This window comes from Orcinus orca, chromosome 9, assembly GCF_937001465.1.
Source record: "Orcinus orca chromosome 9, mOrcOrc1.1, whole genome shotgun sequence".
NCBI lineage: Eukaryota > Metazoa > Chordata > Mammalia > Artiodactyla > Delphinidae > Orcinus > Orcinus orca.
In genome coordinates this window covers 96,514,026-96,530,394 of record NC_064567.1, presented here as the reverse complement: position 1 = coordinate 96,530,394, position 16,369 = coordinate 96,514,026, and the positions used below count along the sequence as shown (strand labels likewise).

At 48.5% G+C, this 16,369-nt stretch overlaps 1 protein-coding gene across 1 annotated transcript in view; it reads left to right on the top strand.

The window, feature by feature from the left end:
• Positions 1-16,369, top strand: part of LOC101277389 (unconventional myosin-Ig) — a 275,011-nt gene that overhangs the window by 16,939 nt on the left and 241,703 nt on the right. The gene's annotated exons all lie outside the window — the stretch shown is intronic.

Genomic DNA, 16,369 nt, shown 5'->3' with positions numbered 1-16,369 from the left:
AGTACACACTCCCCCCAGAAGGGCCATGTACCCACAAAACAAACCTGCCAGCTCTGGGCATGTCAGACTGTGGCCGTTCCCTACAATGAAGCTGAGCTGAGGGTTTGGGCACCCACCCCGAAGCTCCACAGACTGGGTTCAAGTCCAGCTCTTCTGGACTTCCTTGGTGGCGCAGTGGTTAAGCATCCGCCTGCCAATGCAGGGGACACGGGTTCATGCCCCGGTCCGGGAAGATCCCACATGCCGCGGAGCGGCTGGGCCCGTGAGCCATGGCCGCTGAGCCTGCGTGTCCGGAGCCTGTGCTCCGCAACGGGAGAGGCCACAACAGTGAGAGGCCCGCGTACCGCAAAAAAAAAAAAAAAAAAAACACACCAAAAAATAGAAAATAACAGAAGGTTGGCAAGGATTTTTTTAAAATAACCGTCATAAAGAGTGTGAAGTGGTATCTCATTGAGGTTTTGATTTGCATTTCCCTGATGACTGATGACATTGGGCAACTTTTCATGTGCTCATTGGCCATTCGTGTCTCTTCTCTGGAGAAATGTTTATTCAAGTATTTTGCCCTTTTTTTTTGGACATACCGTGAGGCATGTGGGATCTTAGTTCCCCAACCGGGGATTGAACCCGCACCACCTGCAATGGAAGCATGAAGTCTTAACCAGTGAACTGCCAGGAAAGTCCCTTTTTCCCCTTTTTTTAAAAAAATACAATTGTACCTAATATGATTGCTGATTAATTTTTTTATTTTTATTTTTGTTTTATCTTAAAATTTTATTTATTTTTGGCTGCGTTGGGTCTTCGTTGTTGTGTGCGGGCTTTCTCTAGTTGCAGCCAGGGGCTACTCTTCGTTTTTGTGTGCAGGCTTCTCATTGCAGTGGCTTCTCTTGTTGTGGAGCACAGGCTCTAGACATGCAGGCTTCAGTAGTTGTGGCACATGGGCTCAGTAGTTGTGACGCACGGGCTTAGTTGCTGCGTGGAATGTGGGATCTTCTCAGACCAGGGCTCGAACCCGTGTCCCCTGCACTGGCAGGCGGATTCTTAACCACTGTGACACCAGGGAAGTCCCTAATTACAGTTTTGAAAAATATATGGGTGTGTATTAGAGGGGGCAGGACAGGAGAGATCTTACTGCTAACGGTGCTATCTTTTGTATGATGTCATTGTGTGTCTATCTCCTTTTAGTCAACTCTATCTTCTGAAGTTTATGCTCTGAACGTATTTTATGTTGCAGTAAGAAAAAAAATATTTTGAGCCCAAATCACACCCCTGACAAGGAACTACGCCAATGAGCCTATGGATGTGGGCCTGGAATGTGGCCTTCCCTAGCATATTTCTCTCCGTCCCTGAGCAGAGCAGGGTGGGCAGCAGGGATCAGGGGACAGTGATGGGATTCCAAGGGCCAGGTCTAGGGACTGAGCCTGCCCTTTCTTCTCGGGATTGATTGCAGCTGCCCGGGTCTCGCTCAGCTTCGCACAGTGGTCGTGGCTCTAAGGACCAGGTGACACCCACAGACCAAGGCTGGGCAGTCCTCTGCCTCCTCACCTTTCCCGGTCCCCGCGCCTCGCAGGGCTCCTGCAAGTATCGGGTTGCAGAAGGCGTGGACGCCGAGAAGGGAGAGGGCAAGACCGTGTGCGCGTTCACAAGAGAGGCCCCTCAGAGAGCCGCCCTGCACTCTGGGCCTGACAGAGCTCTCCCCACTCAATGAGAAAACGAATCAATGGGCCATGAGTGGGCAGTTCAGCGGGCTCTCTACTCTGACCGTGGCATCCTGCATCTCTGATAACAGAACGCCCATCCTCACGGGAATGGCGGTGGTAGTACTTTTTAAAACACCGTCACTTAGCAAAGTATCAAACTGGTAGTCAGACCTGGGGCGGGGCGGGGGGGGGGGCGGGCTTTTGCTCACCCGTGAAATCCCAAAGTCTGGGAACCAAGGGTCTAGAACGGCACTATCCAACCTAAAGAAATGGGATTCACCCCACATATGGAATTTTAAGCTTTCTAACAGCCACAATACATTTAAATAATATTTTATTTAACATAACTTATTGAAAATATTATTATTGCAACAGGCGTCCAATATAAAATTATCAACATCACATTCTACTTCTGGGGGTACTGTCTTTGACACCCAGGGTGTGTTTGCCACTGGCTGCACACCTCACTTTGGACTCGCCCCGCTGCAAGTGCTCAGAGCCCTGTGGCTGGTGGCGCACAGCACAGCCCGAGAGTTCTGGAGGCCCGCAGGCACTCGCAAGCCATTCAAGAGCAACCAGTGAATGGACCAGGGAACCCAGAGCCAGGCTGCCGGGCCGCAGATCCTGTCCGGGAAGGAGCGAGGTGCAGCCGGCGGCCACCAGGGGGCGCGGGCGCTCTGCCGGCTGCCCGGTTTCTCGCCTTTCTGCTCAACCCTCACTGGATTCTACAGTGCAGCTCTGGCCCGGGCTGGGGAGCTCTTATGCAAATACCCTGGTGGCATCTCCACCCGAAGAAAAACTCCCAGACATCTGGAGGTGGTCTGCCCCCTCTGAACTCCCCTTCTTAAAGTTGAGGACCCTTCCAGAAGGCCACACTCAGCAGGTGGTGGGCGGGTATTCATAACCTAACAGAAGGCCAGGCTCAGTGGGAGGCCACATGGGATGAATGAATGATTCTCACCAAAGGCTCTGGTGGGATGAATGAATGATTTCCACATCTGCCATTAAGCCCAATCTCAGTATTTGAGCACAAGTGCAGAAATGGCCCAAAGGCAGACTCAGACACTAGTTCTGACATTTCTAAAGCACTCTGACACACACCTCATTTGATCTTCACAACTAACCTTAAAGTGAATGCCCTCATTTCTCAACTGAGGGAAATGGGGATCTGTCTGCCTGCGGACCCTGGGGAGACAGGAAGGGAGATGAGCCACCCCTCTGAGACCACCGGCCTGCCTCAATGCACTTTCCACCAGGTGCTCTCAGTGGATCTGAACCCATGGTGTAACATAGTAGAAATATGTACTTGGTGTATACTTTCTGTCCCAGCCTGGAGCACCTAAGACCCTTGGAATTGCCTGAGTGGTGGGAGTGTCTCTTGTTATTCACTTCGCCTCAGGATGGGGGGCTGGTCACCAGAAAGACCCGGAACCATCAGCTCCCACCTGGGGGCACGGGGGCTGGAGCTGGAGTTCCGTCTGTGGCAGTGGCTTCATCACTGAGGCCCACGTAATGAAATGTCCATAGCGCTCTTGGACAGTGAGGGGCTGGCTTCCGGGTGGGTGAACGCTCCCGCGTGCTGGGAGGGTGGTGCACTCTGCCGCCCCACCCAGAGGATCCAAACCTGCCTTTGTTCTTCTTCATACGGCTGTTCATTTATTTCCTTTACAACTGCAAGTACAGTGCTTTCCTAGTTCTGTGAGTCATTCTAGCAATGTGTGGAACATGAAAGAAAGGGTCGTAGGAGCCCCTGAATTTGTAGTCAGCTGGGCAGAAGTGTGGGCAGCCTGTACCAACTGCTTTCAGGGTGTGGGTATCCTTGTGGGACTGGGCCCTCCCCCTGTGGGGTCTGTGCTCACTCGGGAGGTGAATGTGAGAAATGAATTGAATCCTTTGACACGCACCAGGTGTCGGAGAATTGGTTGATGTCAGAAAAAAACAAACACAGGGCCTGGTGAAAACAGCTGCTTGGCTGTAGTTCAGCCTCTGAGAGGTGCCGAGGCCCTGGGATCACTAAAGGAATCCTAGCGCTGCTGAACAAGAGCCCTGCAGGGACTGGAGGTGCGTCTCGTCTGGCAGGCCCCGCAGAGGTATTCGTGGTTGGCAGGGGGTTACTCTCTGGTGGGGTGGGACTTTCAGCTGGTCACCGGGTCCTACTTAGACCACATCAGGCGGGTCATTGTGCCACAAAGCAACTCTCTCATGACTCAGAGCTCAAGACCGTGAGAAGTCTTCCTTCCTACTAAGCTGAAATCAGCCTTTCTTGGGCTAATGCACACCTCACCCAACACAGAAGCCCCTTTCTGTTTGTCCTTCCATGTCTGGGACTACCTTGGCCGGTCATCCTCTCCACCCTCCCACCCCTACCCAGCTCCAAATTTGGGCCAAAACTCCTAACCTAGCTCCTCCAAAGTTCTAGGCCCTTCTCCAGCCTCATCAAGCTTCTTCAAGGGTTTACCTGTCACTAAACCATCGAAAATGTGGCCTCGGGGCTCTGTCCAACCAACACATACACGTGGTCTCACCAGCACAGCTCATGGGCTCTTCTCTCTCTTTCTTTTTCCTCTTTTTATAAAATATTTTTTAACTATGGTAAAATACAAATAACATAAAATTTACCATTTTGATCATTTTTAAGTGCACAGTTCAGTGGCGTTAAATACACTCACGTTGTTGTGAGCCATCACCACCATTCATCTCCAGAACTTTTTCATCTTACCAAACTGAAACTCTACCCATTAAACACTAATTCCCCATCCTTCCTCCCCCAGCCCTTGGCACCCACCATACTACTTTTCATCTCTATGAGTTTGACTTCTCTAGGGACCCCATGTAAGTGGAAACACTCAGTATTTGTCCTTATTATACTCGTAACTGGCTTATTTCACTCAGTATAGTATCTTCACATTTCATCCACGTTGTAGAATACAGCAAAATTTCCTTTCTTTTTTAAGGCTGAATAATATCCCATTGTGTGTATATACCACATTTTGTTTATCCATTCATCTGTCGATGGACACTTGGGTTGGTTCTACCTCTTGGCTATTGTGAATAATGATGCTATGAACATAGGTGTGCAAATATCTCTGCATGACCTTGTGTTCAATTCTTTTGGGGATATACCTAGGAGTGGAATTGTTGGGTCATATGGTAACTCTATGGTTTAGTTTTTTTTTTGTTTTTTGCGGTACGCAGGCCTCTCACTGTTGTGGCCTCTCCCGTTGCGGAGCACAGGCTCCGGACGCGCAGGCTCAGCGGCCATGGCTCACAGGCCCAGCCGCTCCGCGGCATGTGGGATCTTCCCGGACCAGGGCACGAACCCGTGTCCCCTGCATCGGCAGGCGGGCTCTCAACCACTGCGCCACCAGGGAAGCCCTATGGTTTAGTTTTTTGAGGAACTACCAGATTGTTTTCCACAAGGGCTGCACCATTTTACATTCCCACCATCAAAGAACAGGGTTCCAATTTCTCCACATTCTGCCAACACTTATTTTCCTTCCTTTTTTTTTGTAATAACCATCCTAATGAGTGTGAAGTGGTATCTCTTTGTGGCTTTGTTTTGCATTTCCCTAATGATTAGTCATTTTGAGCATCTTTTCATGTGCTTATTGGCCATTTATATATTTTTTTTCTTTGGAGAAACATCTATTCTTCAAGTCCTTTGAGCATTTTTATTATTTATTATTTTTGGCCGCACTGTGCAGCTTGCGGGATCTTAGTTCCCCCACTTTCCAGTCTCTTAAAATCCATATTTAGAGGAAAACGATAAAACAAATTGTGGGGAAGCAGCTTCGGAAATCTACACTGTGAGCCACCTAGGTGGAGGAAACCGATTTGGAAACGCAGACGTCCGAGCGTCACCTCTGACCCAGTGGGCCAGCCCTGCAGATTTCCCAAGTAAAAATAACTATTCATAGGAGCATTGCTTATAACAAACACGAAACTGGAAACAACCTAGAGCCCCCGTCACAGGACACTTAATTCTACCGGTTCATCTAAATTGGTGATCACTAAGATAACAATAAAAATATGGAGACATGTTCAAGCCATGTAAAAGTAATGTAGAGTGCGGGGGGGGGGGAGGAGAAACTATTTCATTTTCAATATACTATATATAACTACACACAGTAATTACAACATAAAAATAGATACGCATGTGGATAGAAACTAGAAGGGAACCAGAAGAATGAAAACGGAGGGAATTGGTAGGATTATGTAGGACATTTTTTTCGTTTTAAACTTCCTTTAATATTTCAGGAAAGTTTTACTAAATGATACTTTATAAGTATTTCTATCTCCTGAACTAAAGCTTGTGTTAAACAAAGAAGCAACTCAATCCGAGGACGAGAAAGGGGATGTCTCATTGCTTAACCCACTAGGCAGGCAGGAAAACACGAATTGTTTGGAAAGAGAGAGAGAGTTATAACCCCCCCCCGGACCTGAAGTTTACCCTTTTGTACTCTGAAAACAGGAGGATCCAGACTTTGGAAACAGAAGCATAGTCAAGACGCTGACCCATGGCTCTGACTCTCACTGTCGGGTTCCGTTGCAGGGTAATTTCAGCTAGAGCCGGTGACTTGGAGGCAGATGGTGTGGCTGAGACTCCAACAGTGGGGACAGCCGGGGCCGGGGCTGGTCTCAGCCACATGGAGTCCAGGATGCAGGCAAGATGGCCAGCTAGAGCTGCCCGTATGGAGAGCGAGTGAGAGAACCCAAAGGAGACAGAAGGTCGAGGGCTGTGGTGAGGACATGACCTGTTGGAAAGCAGTGAGGGCTCAGAGTCCCTCAACACTCAAGGGCAAGGCGTGAGGGACCACTGGGACCCCAAAGGGGTGGCAGTGGGAGGTGAGCAGGGCAGGAGCACAAATAATTGTGTTAAAAACATATACAGAACTACTAGCCCAATAGAAGCATGGACAAAAGCCACGAATAGGCATTTCACCAATGAGGAAACGCCTACAGCCAAGAAGCACACACAGAGATGCCCGGCCTTGTTAATCAGGGAAACATAAACCAAGGCGGCAAAAAAGAAGAGTTTTTCATCCATTTCATGACAAAAATGAAGAATCTGACAATGCCAAGGTCTGGAGAGGCTGTGAATCAGAGGCCTCTTAAACACGGCCGAGGAGAGTGAAACCAGTGTAACAACTCGGGAAAACCATCTGGCTTTTCCTTATGAACTTGGACATTCACGTGCCTCACAGCTCAGGAAATCGCACCTGGGTATATACCCAAGACAAAGCCCTGCACCTCTATCCCAGAAAACAAGTGCCAGAGGGTCCCCTAGGCTGTTTGTGACAGCAGCCATGACCCTGATGCCCACCAGCAGAAGATGGAACAGGGTGAGGGCATTTCCCCGCGATGGAATATTATACAGCAGTGAACGTGAATCAACTCCAGCTAAACAAGCAAACCCAAAAAAGTGTGGGAATCTTCATAACATAATGTGGAGTGAAAAAGATCAAGTCCAGGAGGCTATTTATGTGATGGCTAATTTATGTGCCAACTTGGCCAGGGCACAGTACCCGATATTTGCTCAAATACCGGTCTAAATGCTGTGATGGTATTATTTAGGTGAGATTAACGTTTAGATCAGTCAACTTTGAATAATGCAGATTACCATCCATAATGTGGGTGGGCCTCATCCAATCAGTTGAAGGCCTTAAGAAAAAAGACTGGATTCCCTTGAGGAAGGGGGAATTCTGCCTCCAGATGACCTCTGGACTCAAGCTCTTCCCTGGCTCTCCAGCCCGCTGCCTGCCCTACAGATTTCAGACTTGCTGGCCTCACAGTAGCGTGAGCCAATTCCTTAAAATCTCTCTCTCTCTCTCCATGTATATATATAACTGGCTCTTGAACAACATGGGTCCATTTATACACAGATTTTTGTCAATAGTAGATACTACAGTACTACACTGTCTGTGATTTGTTGAACGCGCGGATACAGAGGGCAGACTAAATTATACTTGGATTTTCAACTATGGGAGGCTTGGCACCCCTACCCCCCTTGTTTTTAGGGATATATATATATATATCCTTTTGGTTCTGTTTATCTTGAGAACCCTGACTTATACAACTTACAGTATAATTCCCTTTTTATAAAGTTAAAAAAATAAAAATAAACAATGTATTTTTTATACTTTAGGATTTCAGTCACCTCTGAGAGGTGGGGGGATAAACCCTGGGAGGAATACATAGGGTAGATTTCAATTATTGTCAGTGTTCTAATTCTTGAGTTTTATTACAATATTATTATTGAATGAATTGATGAATGAATGATAAAAGAGAGCTGTGACGCATGGACTAATAATAAAAATACATGGTAACCAAAGATTTTGATCAATCTAATTCTGTGCATAAAATAAAAACTTAATGTCAGGACTTCCCTGGCGGTCCAGTGGTTAAGACTCCACACTTCGAATGCAGGGGGCGCAGGTTCAATCCCTGGTCAGGGAACTAGATTCCCACATGCCGTGTGGTATGGCCAATAAAAACAAAAACAAAAACTTAATGTCAGACATCAGTATGCATAATATGAATATACGTATATACACACACCTATGTGTAAGTTCACATTTAAAATTTTGCATAGGAAACGCTCGAAAGGACAGACACTGATATCTTCGGGTAGTGGGTGGCTCTTCATCAGGGAAGAGCTGATGCTGCCAACTCTGAATCATTTACATTCCTACTTTTGCTTTTCTGTATTTTCCAAATTTTCTACAATAAAGACATTTTTTAAAAGAACACATTTTCTAGGGCTTCCCTGGTGGCGCAGTGGTTGGGAGTCCGCCTGCCGATGCAGGGGACACGGGTTCGTGCCGCGGTCCGGGAGGATCCCACATGCCGCAGAGAGGCTGGGCCCGTGAGCCATGGCCGCTGGGCCTGCGGGTCCGGAGTCTGTGCTCCGCAACAGGAGAGGCCACAACAGTGAGAGGCCTGCGTACCACAAAAAAAAAAAAAAAAAAAGAACACATTTTCTAATAGGAGGGAAAACACAGTAACATCACCAGGATGCCCAGTTGTAACTCAATTGTAATTGCTCACTGTGTGCTATTTTCATGATTTACCGAGTGGTCAAAGACACGGAGAGTCAAAGATGCATACTTCCTTTCAACTTAATTCCATTAGATATTTACTGAGTATTCACTGTAAAGGAGACGCAAAGATAAGACACAGTCCCTGCCCTTAAGGAGTTTGCAGACCAGCAGTAAAATAAGCCTTGGGAAATAACTGACCACAGGGCAGAGCATGTAGGAGCTGTGAGAATACCCCGCAAGCTGTGTGTTTCAGCCTAGCGAGGACTCCCTGCTGCCCAGAAAGGCTTCGAAAACCTTCACGTAGATTCTAAATGGGCAAGTGACCAGTCCCAGAGGACTGCATGCTGAAGTAGGCAGTGAATATGAAAAGGGTACAATGGGACAAGGAGGGCCAACACAATTTACTTTGGATGATTTTTAAAACATTTTGACAACCTGAAGATGTATTTTTAACTTTGGGGGACATAATTTCAGACTCATAGAAAAGCTGCAAGGCTAGCACAAAGAACTCCTGTATACCCTTCACCCATCCTCCAACTGCTAAAGTTTTCCCACATCTGCTTTGTTGCTCTCTGTACAGGTGCGTCTTTTTCGGAATCCTTTGAGTGTAAATTGCAGCCATGATGTCTGTTTTAATTCTAAATATTTCAGGGTGTATTTCCTAAAAACAAGGATAACCTCTTACACAACCACAAGTACAATTATCAAAATCAGGAAATTAACACCACATTATTTTCTTATTCAGATCTCACCAATAATGTTCTTTATGGCGAAGAAATCACGTGGCCGTCACATCTCTTCATTCTCCCTTAATCTGAAGCAGTTCTGCAGTCTTCGTCTTTCATGCCATTGGCATTCCTGAAGTTAGTTTGTTGTCTGTGATTCTGTGGATGTTCCTTCAGTGTAGGTTTGTCGGCTGTTTTCTCAACACTAGATGCAGGTTCTGCATTTTTGGTAGGAATACTACAGAGGTGACATGTGTCCCTTTCTGTGATCATACGACACCTGAGGTCGATTTGTCCCATTCCTGGTGATGTTACCCGCGATCACTCGGCTTAGGGTGGTGGCTGCCAGGTTTCTCCACTGCAGAGTCACTGTTTTTCTTTTTGTAATTAACACATACTTACAGTGAGATTCTTTGAGACTAGGTCAATATTCAGTTTACCCAGCAAATTTTCACCCACTGTTTTTAATATCCATTGATGATTCTTGCCGGAATCAATTACTACTGTGATAATTGCTATTGATGTTTGTCAGATTCCATCATTTCTTCTATACTTGTCACTTTGCTTTCTACTGAAAAGAAGAGCTTTTCTTGGGAATTCCCTGGTGGCGCCACGGTTAGGACTGCACGCTTCCAATGCAGGGGGCCCGGGTTTGATCCCTGGTCAGGGAACTAGATCCCACATGCATGCTGCAACTAGGAGTTTGCATGCCACAACTAAGGAGCCCACCAGCCGCAACGAAGACCCAGCGCAATGAAATAAAAAAAGATAAATATTAAAGAAAAAGAAGAGCTTTCCTTTCCCTCAATTACTCATTTATATCAGCATGTATACATGGAACCTTATTTTATTCAGTGGCTTATAGTCTGTTACTATCATTCTTTATTTGATGCTTAAATTGTCTCAGATTTGGCCAACAGGGGTGTCCTTTTGACATGTCCCCCTTATTTTTTGAGCATTTACTTACTTTCCGACACAAGATATTCCAGGCTCAGCTTGTGCTTTCTGTCCTCCAGCCCTGAAACCAGCCATTTCTCCAAGGAGCTCTGGTTCCCTTTAGTAGTGAATGGTATTAAGAAACCAAGGTCTGGGTGCTAGGTGTGCTCATTGCTACTGGGGTGTCATTGCTTCTAGGAAATGTATGTGTATAAATACATACACCCATACCTATATGTCTGAGTGTGTGTATATATTTCTGCATCTATATGTGTGTGTATCGTGTGTTTCTGTGTTTATTTGCCTGTGTGTGTGTGCATGTACACACACACAGGTCTGTGTAATGAAACCACCAGCTCATGTTGATACCTCCAATTCTAATCCAGTCCCATAGGGCTTGTTCTCATCTTCCCCAGACCATGTTCCTAACTTCTACCAGGTAAAGGTTCTTTAAAAGCTGCAGATTCAGTTCAGGTCATCATCATTACCACTGGCCTCAGAAACCTTCATCTCCTGACCATATGGCCTTGCTTGTGCTCAGCATGGACTTGGGCATCACCAGTCTTTGTCTAATTGGACAAAGGGCAGACGGAGGAACCCAGCAGGGCCCGGTTCAGAGCCAGCCTTCTGGAAGGCTGGACAGGGGAGCTGAAACAGAACCCCTAGGAGGAGGCGGGGGACAGAACACTGGGATTTTCTGGACGAAATAAGAAACAGAACAGATGGCTGTTGTCCAGCTCCATGGAAAGACCACAAGTGACCTAAAGGCGCTTGGAAAGGGCAAACCTGTTCACCACGGCAGCTGGGAGGAGAGGCCTGACTAGAGGCTTTGTGGGCACAGCTGGCTCTGACTGAGCCGCCGGGGCAGCTGGGAGGAGGCCCCTCACACCCCCCTGTCACTGAGGAGAGACCATGGGGATGGAGGCCGGCCCCCTGCTGTTTAAGACGTGAGTGGGTTCAAACACTAGTGACCTGAGTTACAGCCTCCTCAGGCCTGCTTATCCATTATCAGCTGATACATTTTCCGACTGTCCTATTTCTAGGGATCCCGTTCCTTTTAAGATGGTTGTGTTGGGGCTTCAACTCTCTTGTCCAACAAATGTGCCTCCCAAAGAAAGACAGAAGTCCTCCTGGGTTTTGTGTTCATGTTCTGTCTACTCCACACTGGGTCTCTGCAGAACACGGAGCCTGAGGGAAACGCCCGCAGGAAGCTCAGCCACACCCATGAATCACACCTGCGGGGCAACGCTGTCTGGGGCTCTCGTGCGCCACCTGCACCCACCGAGTGGGCTGTACACATTTCACAGCTGGGAAACGGGACTGAAGCAGTGGAGGCCTGGAATGTTCCAAGGAACACGTACCCCTTCCAGGGAATCGGGGGCCACGTGGGAGGTGGCGAATGTGGGGTACAGAGGGCTTGATGGGTGTGCTTAAAGCCACCTCCAGCCTCTGCGAGTGTCCCAAGCATTTTATTTTTTAAGGCCAAGAGGAGCTATGAATTATGGCAGGGGGCAGGGAGGTGGGGCTACTGAGTTAAGTCCCAAGGCTGAGAAACTGTGCCCCCTGGACCCCAACACCAATGCAAGGAATTGATTTTCTACCTCTTGGAAGACAAAAATCCCTAGAATAAACAGCAGGTGCAGGCCTTCTGCCCAGGCCAGATGAGGCAATCTCTTTAGATTGTGCAAGAAGAACACACTTGCTTCCAGCAAACCCAAGAAAATGTCACTGGAGGCTTCAACGCACGCCAGCTGGATACCGGCCCCCGGCGCGTCAAGCTGAGATGCATCTGCAGGGCTGGGTTCCCGGCCCGGGAATCCCAGTGCCAGTGCCCTCGGGGATGGCACCCCTCGATACCAGTTTCTCCTAAGCCACCAGACCGCCTTCCTCTCTTAAGTCCAGTTTCCTTCTGGATGGGAAAGGACGGAGCAGGCGAGGGGGTCATGCAGCTTCCGAGCAGCGCGCCGCAGGAAGGCTTGCGGGCAGTTTCCACTGCAGGTTTGGTCACGAACACACTTTGACTCCCCACCCCCCACCGAGTCTCGCCTGCCACTCCTGCCTTCCTTGCTGACTCTGGAACCTTCCACCACCTCGTCTTCCCCCCTGCTCTGGCACCAAGGCTCATCTGGGTGGCGGGCAGCATTTCGTTTGCCGTGGGGAGTTGAGCTAGCCAGGGCGGGGCGGGTTTTCAGACTGAAGTCAAGAAGTTTCTCCGGATCCAAAGTGAGAGACAGTCTACAAAATAATGCCCCTTCCCCCCTCGGGTACGTCAGCTCTGGGAAAGACACAGACAGGTTGAGGGAGAAGCGGCTCCAGAGTAAAGCAAAGAAGGATGAGGGCCCACTGGATGCAACGGGAACTTCTGTTGCTACAAAGGACATAATTGGGACATTTGGCAAAATCTAACTCAAGTCTGTCGATTAGAGAAGACTATCAGATCTCTGTTAATTGCTTGATTTTGATCACTGTGCTCTGGGTAGGCAAGAGAATGCCCTTGTTTTGGGAAAAAGATGCTGAAGGGTAAAGGGGCATCATGTCTGCGACTTATTCTCAAATGATTCAGGAGGAAGAAGAACTACACAGAGAGATGAGGAAGCCAATATGGTAAGATATTAACATTTGGGAGATCTGTGTGAGCAGGATTATTCTTCAATTGTTCTGAGTTTCAATTTTAAGCTTAATAGGAAAAATAACAGGAAAACAAACGTGTGCCCTACAATGTCTGACCGCTTCCTCCTTCTCCTGGCCTGAAACCAGAAGGCTCTGGCCATCTGAGGACACTGGCCCCTGTCCCCCACTGCCTCAGAGGTCTCCCCAGACCTGGCAAGGCCTGCTCCCATCTGCTGCCTCCTGCCCAGCCTCCAAGCTGTTCTAAGTGACTCGAGAAAGTGTGCTTCTTCCCGGCCTTAGCGGGATCCCGGGTTATTCAGGGACTCTCGTCCCGTGCAAGCTTCCCAAGTCTTCACGGCCTCCCTCTCAGCACGTGGCCTCACTCTTGGGCCCTGGAGCAGACGCAGGAATGGCTCCAACGGCTCTCCTCTCCACCAGAACCTCCTGTGCCCCTCCTCCACTCTCCCTGGTATCACAAGCCAAAGGATGCCTTCTCGCCTCCCAGCGCCAGCCCCCAACTCCCTCCCGCCCCGTACCCATCTCCAGGACCTCACTCAACAACCAGTCCCCCTCAAAGCTCCCCCAGCCTCGGAGCTGGCTCAGGTATCTCTGAACAAGGCAGCTTCGTGCTTCTCTTTGCCAGTTACCAGCCCCTCTGTCACCGGGGCAGCCCCTCAACCCATACTCCTGCCCTCATTCAAACTGTGACAAACGGCTTCCATGCTCCCCCCAAGGTGGCAGCGTCAAAGACAGAATTCAGAATTGGAGATCTGAGCTGCAGCCTCTGCTCCACCCCTTAAGAGCTGTGCGATTCTAGGCACGTTTCCAGGACGGTGGGAAGTGTTTGTGTAGGTTCCCTATGAACTGTGACACCGGACCCCTGGCCTCATTCCCTCCCCACTTGTTCACCTGTCCCTGTTTTCTCTATGCAGCCTCCTGGGAGCTGCTGTCAAGTCCACGCTGTCTGCTGGCGGCTCCCAAACCTGCGTCTCCGCTGAGGCCCCTCTTCTCGACTCCACTTCTCTGGGTCCCACAGCTGCTTAGACACCCCTCCTCCGGCACCCAGCTGGTTCCTCAAACTTAAGATGCCAGTACTTAAGATTCACACTCACTCATGCTGGATTTGCCAAAAGGCAGTCACAGCAAGTGCTTAAGGCCACCAAGAAGTAATAAATTTCCGGGGGAAGAACCTGATATTCCCAAAATGCATCAGAGCAGCTCTTCCTGTTGGGTACTGTTTACTGTGAATTACGGAGGGGAAGAGCACCTAAGGTTTGCAGTATCTGGATCTCTGAAGTCTCACATCAGTGCCCCTGTCATCTCCAACAACGGCCTCGGCTCTAGTCACTCAGAGCACACACTCTGAAACCACTCTTCACTCCTCTCTCACATCCCCACGTCCGGTTTTTAATGTTTTATTTTTTTAAATATTTATTTATTTGGCTGCACGGGCTCTTAGCTGTGGCAAGCAGGATCTAGCTCCCTGACCAGGGATCGAACCTGGGCCCCTGCATGGGGAGCATGGAGTCTTAACCACTGGACCACCAGGGAAGTCCCCCCACGTTCGGTTTTTAAATCTGGACCCTTCTCGTGCCCCAAAAAGCCCCACTGGCTCCTTGCCGCTCCACCAGCTGCGTCCAGTCCCCTCTGGCTTGGGTGGGCAATGTGGTTTTTGCCTCCTGACCAAGCCCACCCATGCTGTCCTCTGCCGTGGTCACCTCATCCAAGCACAGAGGGGAGGCATCACGCTCCTCTTCACACGACTCCAGGGGCTCGCCCTCGACTCCAGCCCAGTCCCCTGCCCCCAAATGAAGGTCTCCCCGCCGGGCCCAGGTTTAGCTGCTTCCCACTCTTTTGTTCACCACCCCCTCCTCACACACCCTGGGCTCCAGCCAAACTAGACTTCTCGCCATCTGGGAACACATGTTCCCTCTGCCCAAAATAACCTACATTCATCTCCACCTGTCGAGATCTGTCCTTGAAGGGTTATTCAATAAATAGTACTGGGACAATTGGTCACTGGGAGGAAATTTTTTAGATTCCTTACCTCATACTATGCACCAAAATGTATTCTAGATAAACTAGACTTAAACATAAAATATCGAGTATCATATATTCAATAGAAATATATGATATAATCACATGTATTAAAAAAATTGAACTGTAAAAAGTTTGAAAAAGTATGGTTGTCGAATAGATTAAAAGGGAGAAGATGCTCAGCTTAAAAGCCAAGAATGAAATTTCAAAGGAAACAAAGCAATAGATTTAACTCATTAAATAGAACCGGACTCATTAAAACCAAACTGATAAGAAATGAACAGAGGGGGGGACTTCCCTGGTGGCGAGATGGTTAAGAATCCACCTGCCAAGCAGGGGACACGGGTTCGAGCCCTGGTCCAGGAAGATCCCACATGCCAAGGAGCAACTAAGCCCATGCGCCACGACTACTGAACCTGAGCTCTAGAGCCCGCGAGCCACAACTAATGAGCCCACCTGCCACAACTACTGAAGCCCACGCGCCTAGAGCCCTGCTCTGCAACAAGAGAAGCCACTGCAATGAGAAGCCTGAGCACCACAACGAAGAGTAGCCCCTGCTCGCTGCAACTAGAGAAAGCCTATGTGCAGCAACGAAGACCCAACACAGCCAAAAGTAAATAAATAAAATACATAAATTAAAAAAAAAAGGCTCACAAAGGAATGGATGGGCAGGCTCATTCAAAAAAAAAAGAAATGAACAGAAGGGTAGAGAGTCCTTCCCATGAACTGACTGTTGGCGTCCCCTATGCAGGGAAGTGGTCTGGTTAGCAAGAAATTAGAGAAGGAGCTTCATGGACACCTTTTATGAAGGCCAAGTGATGCCTGACATCACATTCCTTCCCTAGGGATTTGAAATGTCCAAATCCTCTCCAGGATTGAAATGGTCAAGGCCCAGATTTGATGTTTTCCCCTGGACTCTCCTGTGTTTGGTTGATAGCTATTATATAATTTTGTTTGATTGGGTCTTTTTTATGAAACAGGAGAAAGGGTGATTAAATACTTGGGGAGGGACTTCACTGGCGGTCCAGTGGTTAGGACTCTGGGCTTCCACTTCAGCGGGCCCGGGATCGATCCCTGCACCGTGGCCGAACCATGGCCAAAAAAAACCGCCGCCCCTCCAAAAAAGCCTCGGTGCATGCTTCTTCTGTGCCAGTTTATGTGCATTATCTCATTTAATTCTTACAGCAGCCCTACAAAATAGGTACTATTATTCCCATTTTAAAAATGAGGCAACTAAGAGATTAACTGAAGTGCTCAAGACTTCACAGCTAGTATGGGATTCAGATCCAGGCAGAGTGACTCTCAGCACACACCTCCTCCCACC